At 40.5% G+C, this 12,110-nt stretch overlaps 1 protein-coding gene across 5 annotated transcripts in view; it reads left to right on the top strand.

The window, feature by feature from the left end:
* The window catches only part of ASB5 (ankyrin repeat and SOCS box containing 5), a 585,404-nt gene that overhangs the window by 492,275 nt on the left and 81,019 nt on the right, over positions 1-12,110 (top strand). The window lies entirely within an intron of this gene.

Here is a 12,110-nt window from a genome sequence, read left to right as displayed (position 1 = left end):
TCTTCCATCGACCTTTACATATACATATATAAAACATATTTATTTTTCAGAAAGACACACATTCACTGGATGGTGTCATCAGTGATGTCACTGACCATGTCATGAGTGATGTAATATGTGACGTCATCAGCAGTGCATTGCAGGCGCGCAAGTTATAGTGAGTCCAACTAACTATAACGTGGGAATTTCAATGGTTTTATGTCAGTAAAATTTCCAGCTAACTATAACTGGTGTCAAACCTATGGTTTTTTCAGTGAATTTAATAGGTTTTTTAAATGCTAATTCCTAACTATAACTGGTGTGAAACCTATGTTTTTTTCAGTGAATATATATATATATATATATATATATATATATATATATATATATATATATATATATATATATACACATACTAGATGTTGTCACATTATATAATCTGTATAATTATAAATTTTTGCATTTACCACTTGTTTTTCTAACCGATATACGGTATGATTTCTTTACTTGAAGGGTAATTGTATGTGGTAATGAACACATTTTATCCACTATAAGATGGTGCTTATATTAGACCTAGGGTTAGTCCTTTACCTATGTCTGTCACCATGAAGGAGCTTTATAATGGAGTCATGTGCTTAGTGTCATTGACACTGACGAAGGCTGACGCCGAAACGCGTTTGTTGTTGATTTTTCATTAAAAAAGACCGCTGTGAATTTTCACCACCTCCGGAGTGCTGTCGTTCCTTTTGAGGGAAGGGACTTCTGAGCGTTATATATATGTATATATATATATATATATATATATATATATATATATATATATATATATGCATATATATATATACATATATATATATTCATTGAAAAACCCATTGGTTTCACACATGTTATAGTTAGCTGGACATTTCACTCATACAAAACCTTTGAAATTCCCCCGTTATAGTTAGTTCAGCTAACTATAATTCGCGCGTCTGCAATGCACTGTTGATGACGTCACATATTACATCACTCATGACATGGTCAGTGACATCACTCATGACATCACTGATGACATCTCAAATGACATCACTGATGACATCATCCAGTGAATGTGTGTCTTTCTGAAAAATAAAAACTTTTTTATATATGTATATCTAAAGTTTGATAGAAGAATAAATGGGTAAATAAGTGTCTAAATGGATGGTTGTTTTGCAAAATTGATTGTATAACTGACTTATTAAGTGTATCTTAGTGAATACAAGTATTAGCGAGTAATGTGTAAATATGTAAATATCTGTTTCAGTGTCTCACTTTGTGTATACGTGGCTGCATGGGTTAGTGAGCAGCTACATGAGTTTCTATGTGGGTTATTAGTTGGTTTTTTGAGTATCAGTATGAGTGTCTGTATGGATAGGTTGGGGGTATTAATTAGCAGATAGATGCATAAATGAGTGACTCACTGTATGTGCTTTGAAGACAGCATGTGTTCAGGACTGTATGGGTGGATGAGTGTGTGTATGGGTGTGTTAGTGAGTGAATGACTGTCTCTATAGTGTCTTTATGAGTAAATACATATGTTTTAAATTAGTATATGTGAGCATTGATCTAAATAACTGAGTATATATGAGAGTGATAGATTGGAAGAGCTCCTGTATAAATGAATATGTGCTTCTATAAGTGATTGTTTAAGAGAGTAAGTATGTGTAAGTTTCTGTAAAAGTAAGTGTAGTGCTGTGTGTATATCTATATATGCAAGTAAATGGTTGTTTGATAGTTTATTTGTATGTCTGAGTATGTGTGTGAGTAACTCTATATATGAGTGTAGGTATGTAACAGGATGTATAGGTGTATGAGTACATATGATGAGTGAGTATATGTATGAGCGACTATAGAACAGATGGTGAATGAGTGGATGTGTATGTAGATTTTGCAATTACTGAATAGGTTGCTCTTCTAACTGGTATTGGTATGTACATTGTTTTGAAAATTGTAGTTTCTATTTTTCAATTTGTGTATCAAAAGTTATATTAGGGTGAGAGGAGTTCTGCCACTCTTTCACAAGGATGATGTCATCAGTGATGTCATTTGAGATGTCATCAGTGATGTCATGAGTGATGTCACTGACCATGTCATGAGTGATGTAATATGTGACGTCACTCAATCAACACATCATCCACACTTGCTGCATTCCTTAGCTGTGATTATCAACTATTCTTCTATTTCATATTCCTATTCAAAGTGCAGGCCTTTATTGAGCCTTTTCATTGTAACAACTACCCTGGCCGAAGGCACTGTAAATTTGCACACTTGCTCCCTTTCTTGGCTGGGGTTATCAATTATTCTTCAATGACATATTTTGATTCAAACTCAAAGCCCTTTATCGAGCCTTTTTGTTGTGACTACTGTTCCAGGAATTCTGCTCCTACACAGAACTGTGCATAAAGACTTAGGACCTCAGTCAATTACAGTATAGTCTTACACCAGTCCAAAACAAGGAGTAAATAAAGACACATGCAAGTTTGAAATGTTTATTTCTAACGCTGTGATTTCATGTGCAGTAGCTTAGATAATACAACCAAACATATGATCAAAAACAAGGTTGTCAGCATTGTTACTATTCCATAAAATACAAAGGGAGAAAGCATCCTATAATGCTAACAGGAAAAACACATTTAAAATATACGTACATTTCACCCTCCCTACCAAGCAGGTTAGTTTATAACTACAGAAGGTCTCATAGGATTACATGGGCGGACCCATACCTCTGGTACTCAGCAGTAGTGGATCACATTGAGTTCTGCACAAACTGTCAGGATACCAATGTTCTCCAACTGTGTGTAATTATGCCTCCACAATGCATTATTAAACGCGCCAGTATCAGAGGTGGTCACAGCTGCATATGTGTTATGGGTCGAACGTGCAACGAACATTCCGAATAACAGACACAGTATCCAAGATAACCTTGATCTTCCATGCTCTCACTATACACACTAAACTAACGAGACAGCTTAGAAATGCAGCAAAACAAGTTATTCTCATGTGAAGCAAAATACTCAGTGTTCCCTAAACAATAGCACAAGTGCGTATTGTGTGCAAAGCAGAGCAGGAAAGCAAAAAAAGTGTTTAAGCTTGTAATAAACCCATGCTAACTTAACACGTTGTGAGTGCAAGGCTCAGCCCACAACACCCTCCCTCGATCGAGGCACGTGATATAAACGTGGGCGAATTTGGAACGCAGAGTCCAAGCCGGAAAAGCAAAGTCAAGTTCAAATTTGCAAAAAAATGTATTCGATGTTTGATAGAAAACAGTAACTAAATAATAAAGAATAGGTAGAAAAATCAAAGATTCTTAATCCAACAGCGTATATGCACAGTATGTAGCCACAGCCTCCAAGAGGAAGTCATTGTTTTCATCTGAAGACATTTTAGCCATCCAATTCAATAGTGAGAATGAACATACATGTTCCTCAACGACCGGAGCCTCTATCACCATCGCAGGAAAAATCAGGTCATCTTCAATGTAACTGCGTGCCAAGAAGTCAAGCGCCTCTGCAAAGACATTCCAACGTCCCATTATTCTATGTATCGCTGCTAAAGCCATATCCCGCCGCCAGAACAGAGCAAGTCATGAACCACTAAGGGGCTCATCAGCTGATCATAATCCACGTTGGGAGACACCGTACTGCAGAGACACAAATCCAGGGCCCAGTCGAAATCGCAGCTCAGGCAATGGAAAAGAGGTTGAATGCATGTGAAAATGAAAATCGAAACGATAATCCATAAACTGCACTCAATGTAGCCAGAGGCAGCGCTCCATAGTAACTAAGCATTCGGTTGTGGAGCAGCAACAGCCGGGACATATTCTTGTGAGCTGCAGGATGTGCATCCATATTTAAGTAAACAAATTAATAGAAGCACACCTGCAACTAATGCGAGTATTAAGGGGAATCCGCCAAAGATGCTGGCAAAAATCGAATGAAAAAATGCAGAGAAGACTCCGAATATAGTTTGAAAAGAAGTCACAAGGCCACTACTTCTAACTTTAAAAAAGTAAGGTAACCCCGTAGTCAAGGACGCATTAAAGATACTCTAAATTAACTCCCCAAAATGCAGGAGCACATCTGTATTGAATAAATCATGCACTTCTGTGCGGGTGTTTGCTACATGAAGGACAAATGTTTCTCTAGCAGATGTCAGAGCGACCTCTTTTTGAGGCAATAGCGCTCTTATACGGCTCATTTGATTGACTCTGCTTTCAAGGTCGGAATCGACGGCCAGATGGAAATATCCAGCTTCCCATGCAGAGGAGTACACACAACTTTTTTATAGCAAACCACTCGCTCAGTTACCGTAATCATGTAAGAGATGCCTGCTAACATCTCACAACAATCTGCATTATTTCAAATGAAATAACTCCCGTTTGCCAGTAAATTGAACGTTGGTATGAAAGCAGGTGTTCGAGTGCCTTTCAAAACTCAGGCCAAATTAGGCGCATCTTGATTGCACGAGCCATGCAATTGTATGTCTCTACAAATGAAGGAGTGATCTGGTGCTATTGTGCAATCCTCGCCATTCAGATAGACTTCTTTTCCCTCCCTCAGGCACCTATATGTAAATGATAATAACCAAGCTTCATAGAGATAAGCGCTGCCTAAAGATCCATCTGCCTATAGCATAGTATTTCATGCAAACCTCAAACTTAAACAGGCTAAAAAGTAATCAAAAGATTACTTTATTTGGTATTTCATAACCATAAAGCATACGTATCCAAAAACATTTTAAAATAGCAAACACATTAAAAATTCCTTTAGTTAAAAGTGTCTTTTCTCGTATTTTCGTTTACGAATTAACCCAGTCATTATCGGAGGTCTAGTTCTGTTTTTTGAAGCTGGATCTCTACGGAATTCATAACTTTACCCCGCGGCATATCAAAATGTTTGAACCTGCTCCCATCCAGCTGGTCACGGCTTGCCTGCAGGTACGGATCTGTAGCATATTAAAAATTGGTTTCAGTAAAATTTTCCTTTCTTCTTTAAAAGACTCACACGTGCACAGGAGGTGGCACAAGGTCTCACTGTGATAATCACATGATCTGCATCTTCGTTCCTGGTGAGTGACCTTCCATGACGGAATCAAGTCTTTTGTAAAATGGTTGCCCATTCTGAAAGCCATGAATTTTGTTTTTAATGATAGCCGGAAGTGCGCGGTAAGATAAGGTTGAGGTTTTAGTCGTTTATATGAATTTAGAATGGTCCATGCGTGTCGACGTTTGGCCAAAGTCTTTTTATCTTCAACCAGAGATAGGGCTTTTGCATTTAGATTGCAAATTTTTTTAAAGGACGTTGTTTCCGGTGGGTTGTTCCAGATCTCTACTATTTTTAGGGTATCTAGTGATGCTCTCAGGTCATGGCCCCATGAGTTGGGTTCCTGTTGGTCATATTGTTTTTTAATTTCTTGCCAACATAAGTTGTTTAAGGATCCTATTTCCGATAATCTCAATTTCCAGCACCATTTCACCAGAGTTGCTTTCCTCTGGTAGATTTGATTTTGTAGACCAAATTCTAGCCTATTTGGGCAGGGGCTGCTCCTTTGTATATGTGAAATACAGATTTGTAGATTCTTGTCTGAAGTGTGTTTAGAATTGCAGCTTCTTTCCCATGCCATATGTGACGTCATCAGCAGTGCATTGCAGGCGCGCAAGTTATGGTAAGTCCAACTAACTATAACGTGGAAATTTCAATGGTTTTATGTCAGTAAAATTTCCAGCTAACTATAACGGGTGTGAAACCTATGGTTTTTTCAGTGAATTTAATAGGTTTTTTAAATGCTAATTCCTAACTATAACGGATGTGAAAGCTATGGTTTTTTCAGTGAATTTCATAGGTTTTTTAAATGCTAATTCCTAACTATAACTGGTGTGAAACCTATTGTTTTTTCAGTGAATTTCATAGGTTTTTTAAATGCTAATTCCTGACTATATATAAGGCCCCAAACCTATGTTTTTTTCTCTGAATTTCAAAATTTTGTCTATAGCTATGAAATGTAATATTTTTGAAAATGAATGAATCCTATATTTTATTTGTATTTAAAACAATTTCTTAAGGTATATTTTTATTTGTATATTTTTTTTTTTTACCCTGGAGCTCTCCCGGGGCGCACCCCGGTGAGCGCCTCGGAAAGCGTAGTCTTTTGAAGCGCCCCAGGGCGCGCTCCGGAGAGCGTCCCGTTAGCGCTATTGCCGCGAACGAAAACATCATTGTGACGTATCGCATAGCCGCGTCCACGTGATACGCACGGCGTAAGCGCACCCGGAAGCACTCAAGCTAATACGATCGCGCAGCGTAAACATCCGACGCGCCGCTTAAGCGCGTCGGTCATGTGACCTGAAAATAACACTTTTTATTGGTGCAGAACAGTTTTGGTTTCATAATGATGAAATCCCTGGTCCTGTGACCTGAAAATAACACTTCTCATTGGTTCAGGCCTTTTTTTTCCAAATGATGAAAGACCCCACCTTTTTTCCTCATTCTGACTTTGTCCTTTGACTTAGGAAGACCTGTTTTGCAATCTTTGAGGTATATTTTGTACTTTGAAATGGCTACAGTAGCAGCAGCAGCTGGAGCATCTGCACCACCGCCACAACCACCAAGAGGACCACCACAAGATTACATTGATGGTCAACAAGAGGAGGAGGAGGAGGAGGAGGGGAGGAGAAGGTGGCTGCAAGAACACAATACCCCACCAAGCCAAGACCACACATTGTATGGGAGTTTTTTTCGATCCCAGAGGGCAAGAAAAAAGTTAATGCGGCCAAGGTGACTTGCCTAATCTGTGGCATGGAACTTTCAAGGGGGAACGCTAATAAAAAATACTCTTTTGGAAACAACACCATGATTCACCACATGCAGCGCAGGCATCCGATCAACTATTCTGCTGCAGAGATGAGGGAACTAGCCAGTAACCCTCCCCAATCTTCAAGGACCACCTCCAAAAGAAAGCAACCCACTCCATCGGGACCAGAGGAAAGGGAGACGATCCCTTGCATTCAGCCACGGTTTGCGGATTTCCGAATAACATGTATTCATTGTGGTAAGACCATCTCCTATGGTGAACTGAGCATAAAGCTCATCGTCCTTGCTGGGGACAACCACAAATCCCCCCAAAAACCCTCATTTTTTCTTATTTTTTTTTTTGCTCCAGTTGAGCCATTTTCAATTCCCTGTTTTTTCGTTTCTCCCCATAAAAAAACCAAAAAAATATAAAATAGTTCATAAAAGCCAAAAAAAGTACAAAATGTTCCAAAAACACTAAAAAAATATGAAACAAAAAGAAGAAAAAAACAGTTCTTTTTAGAACTACCTCCAATTTATAAAAAAAAGGCTACATTTCTTTAAAACTCTGTCATTCTTCTTTCCCCATGGGCCGCTCCTCGGTGCGCGTACTGGGCGCTCCCCCCGCGCAAATCAAAAAAATTTTTATTTTGCACCGCGGGGCCTTTTTATAGCCCCCACATCAAACCTAGGGGGTCAGGGGGGGTCTACCCTGCCCCCTTATGGTCATTTCCCCCTTTTTTTTCCACCTCTTGTGTCTCTATCCTACCGAGACACAAGATGGTGGCCGGTCCGGACTGTTTTGAATGTTTACAGACACCCGTGAGCCAATCAGCTTTCAGTGCGCACCTCGCGTGTCGCGCCCGCTGCGCTCCCCGGTGCGCGTACCTGGGCGCGGCCATAGATATATATTTTATTTTTAACCTAAATTACTCAAAATCCACTGGAGCACATATCTTGAGACATAGCAAAGGCACATCAGGCTACCAGTCCCTACAATTTTGCCAAGTTTGTTGGAATTCCATTCAGCCGTTCGGGCTAAAAGTGAGTTCGACCGCCCTATGGAAATTAACATGGGGAAAACACGTTTTGGGACCCCCCTTTTATCTCGGCCCCCGCTTGACGAATCCCCCCAAACTTTCAGGGAAGGACCGGAGCGCCGTGAGGCAAATTTGAGGAAATTTTCAGGCAGATTTTTCAACCGGCGCTAAAGTTATTCCCAATAGAATGTTGCAATATCCCTATTCAAAATAATCCTAACTATAACTACCTACTGGCGACCGCCAGTAGGTAATATATATATATAAAACAGGCCGATAAGGGCGGCAATGTGGTCCTTTGGCCCAGAGAAATGTATGTACAACAGGCGGAGTCACAACTGAATGACACATCGTGTTACCGCAGGAGTAACATACAGATTGTTAAGAACACATGGACTGAACAGCATCGTAAACTACAAGTGTGGAGAAGTGCTGGTTTACTCACACATGAGGAATTCAAATACCTCAGAAAGGACCATCCTGTGATCCCCACGTGGTACTTACTCCCTAAAATTCATAAAGACAATCTTGTACCACCAGGCCGCCCGATCATCTCGGCTATAGACAGTTCCTTAGAACACGTGTCCAAATACATCGACTTTTTTCTGCAAAACCATGTCAAACAGCTTCCTTCCTATGTCAAAGATTCTTTTGACTTTCTTGCTAAAATTGAACATTTCATATGGGAGGATAACATGGTGCTTATGACTTTGGATGTATCATCCCTTTACACCTCTATCAAGCATGAGGATGGACTCAGAGCCATGGATTATTATTTAAACAAAGACTTACCTCTCCCCACGGCACATAACAAAATGTTGGTTGACATGACCAGGATGTGCTTGGAACAAAATTTCTTCATTTTCAATGGCGCAATCCACCACCAGGTCAGAGGTGTGGCGATGGGGGCCTGTTTCTCACCTAGCTACGCGTGTCTTCATGTTGGGCTATGGGAGGAACAGGTCCTAGTCGGTCAGCACCATGATTTCTTTTCTCATAATATTGTTTTATATTTGCGTTACATTGACGATGTGTTCTTGATTTGGAGGGGGAGTGTGAATGAGGCCAAAAAGTTTGTTGATTTGATTAATTTGAACACCATTAATCTCAACTTTACGGCTAATTTTAGCACTGAGTCTATTTGTTTCCTTGATGTTGAGGTATTTGTGGAGGGTATTGGCCTCAGTACCAGATTATACAGGAAGCCTAGTGCAGGTAACACTATCTTGCATTCTAATAGCCAACACCCAGCTCACTTAATTCGGAGCATTCCCTTCGGGGAAATGCTCCGAATAAGAAGGATCTGCAGCACAGATGCCGAATGCGCGGCTGCGCAGGAGGCATGCAGATTACGCTTCCTGGCTCGGGGCTATTCTAACGAAGTCATAACCAAGGCTATCACACGCTCCAATTCAGTAAGCAGGCAAGAGGCACTAATTCCCAGAACGAGTAATGCCCAACTGACTGGTAACATGATCAAGGATGCTCAAACAGGTTCCCCTAGAGCTATTTTAACTTTCAATCGCCAGCATGGGGCTCTTCGTAAGATTCTTAATAGGAACTGGAATCTGGTTCTTAGTGACCCCGTGATAGGTCACATGTTGGATGCTAAACCGGTTCTGACTTTCCGAAGATCCCCTTCGATGTCTAAAGCTCTTGTCAGCAACACTTTGGAACCTAAGTCTTCTAACACCTGGTCTGCATTAAAGAAGGGCTTTAAAATCTGCCCCCAATGTAAGGCTTGCCGCTTTGGCAGTAACAGGACACATTACAAAAGTCCTTTTTTTGAGCATCCAACTGCCATCTCTAAATGGCTTACATGTAAAACAGAATATGCCGTTTACGTGTTGGAGTGCCCTTGTGGGCTACAATACGTGGGCAGCACTAAGCTGCCCGCCCACAAGCGCATCCTCCAGCACATAAGGGCTATTTCTGGACATGATCAAAACTATCCGGTTGCCAGGCATTTCCAGGACAAACATCTAGGTGTCCCTGATTCACTTCTCTTCTTTTTAATTGACTGTGTGGAGGCTTCAAGGAGAGGAGGTGACCGTGAGGCTAAACTCCGGCTCCTGGAGACTCGATACATTCTGGAGTTAAACACCAAACACCCAAACGGTCTTAATGACAGGGAAGACCTTTACACTTGCCTCTAAATCATTTTCATACCTGCCCATGCCTGTCCGGATATTTTATAACTCAATTTACTGTTCCCTAATAAATGTTTCCTGTTGTATATATGATGAATTTTTCTTAATCTCCAGCACATTGCTGTTCATGATTTTATCCCTTGGAATCATCTATTTTTAATACCTTGCACTTTACTGAATCCTTGCACTTCACTTAATGCACTTTATCTGTCTATGACAATTATCGTGACTTGCCCACTTGGGCCCTATTTTGAACGCATACTTTGGTGTCATTACTTTGCTGCTACTTGATATTTTTTATTTGCGCGATTTGCAAATATTATACCGACTTGTACATACTGGAATGTTTGGTTTTTAATACTGTAGTTTGTACATAGATGAAAATTTTTTTATCATGTGCATTTATATAACAGTGTTTTTTCTATTGATCAAGTTTTACATTTCTTCATGGTTTTAACCTGTACATACTGATTCATGTACTTTATTGGTTAGAACAATATGAATTGTTCAATCTTGATGCTTGGCAAGCCCACTTGGGCAGTATTCACCATTCCAATGTATTCATATGCAGCAAATGCGTGTTTTGAAGTATTTCCTTCATTTCCATGACTCACTTTTTGCACTGTCACTTTAAAAGTCTAGCTCGTTGTACACTGTTTGTCATGTGATCAAGCCTCCCTGGAGGCGAAACGCGTCATGGCGGCAGCGCTGGCTCTTAGAAAATAAACACTTTTCACCAGCACCTTTTGGGTCGGCTCTTTGTTGCTCAAAACTTGGAGACTTGCTGTTCCATGCAACAAGGTTCGCTATATATATATATATATACACACACACATTACATTAGACTACAACTGCACTCCTTGAGTACCACTGTTGTCGTTCTCTAGTCCAGACATTAAGTTGGCTGCGGGACATGGAGATTCATTGGCGATTCCCTCTCTGGGGCCCCTGTTGGGGTCTAGGGAGCAACTCTTCCTCAACCAATACTTCTTGTTGTTTGAAGTATTGGGGTGAGGGGTTGGGGGGTTCTTGTGCTCTATGTTGTTATACTGCACAGCTTTGGTACAAATACTCCTGGTAATCCATATGTCTGCGCCCATGGAGATACCTGTCATAGCTATTAATGGTGGATGTAGAAGGTGGTGGCCCTAAGAGTCACATACGAATTCTCACATGGAAAGTCTGGGGTGTTCTTGATAAAATTAAACACAGCGCTGTGTTGAAACAGGCAAAGAGACTAGGGGCTGACATTCTTCTTTTACAGGAGACACATCTCTTGGGGTCCAAGGTATCATGCTTGGATTGCTTCGGATACACACATGCATTTCATTCTGGGTTCACTAGGAGCTTACGGTGAATTGGTATATTAATTCATTGCAGGGTCCCATTTCAACTCAGTAGAATATGGACGGATGACTATGGTCTTTATGTCATTGTGACCGGCACACTTTTGCCAGAATGTGGAAGGCAGACTCCCCACCATTAGTAGGGGCCTTGAAGAAAGTTATAGATCACTGTTTGGGCCTTGAGATTGCAGTATTCCAGGCTGGGGGCTCGCCACAAAAAAAAACACATTAAAATATGGCAGCATTGGGCTGATTATAGAGGCATATGCCGGGCTTCGGTGGATACTGTTAAAGCTCATTTGGATATGGAAATACAAACATATGGAGCCATAGCATGATGGTACATTATGGGGCTGGTATCTTATCTGGATTGGGCTCTTTGAGGGACATATTGGATTGGAGGGGGGAACTGGAAAGTCTGTGCCTTTTTTAGTTTTATATTAGTTTATGGATATTCACCTTACTCTACTTTATATATGTATGCAGGTCGCGTTGGTCTGATTATGTTGAAAAACCCAATTAAATTTGTTGTGGAAAAAAATGTAAAACTTACCATTTCAATTCGTCAGCAGTGCCTACTTTGTGGACTTACAAATCAGCACGAATATTAACCCCAGGACGCACATCACAAACATAACAAAGTTTACCTCTCACCAGCTACTCTTGGCTCAAGAGTGAACCTCTTTCTACTAGAAGCAGACTTCATACCTGCTGTGCAGATACTTTTTATGTCCCTTCTCAGTGGAAGAAATGCTGTACTGGCCAGGATCTCCTGATCCTCCTGAC

The sequence above is a fragment of the Lissotriton vulgaris genome, chromosome 3_1, assembly GCF_964263255.1.
Source record: "Lissotriton vulgaris chromosome 3_1, aLisVul1.2, whole genome shotgun sequence".
In the NCBI taxonomy this organism is placed as follows: domain Eukaryota; kingdom Metazoa; phylum Chordata; class Amphibia; order Caudata; family Salamandridae; genus Lissotriton; species Lissotriton vulgaris.
The sequence above is the reverse complement of the archived record's forward strand: the minus strand, read 5'-3'. Positions and strand labels throughout refer to the sequence as shown.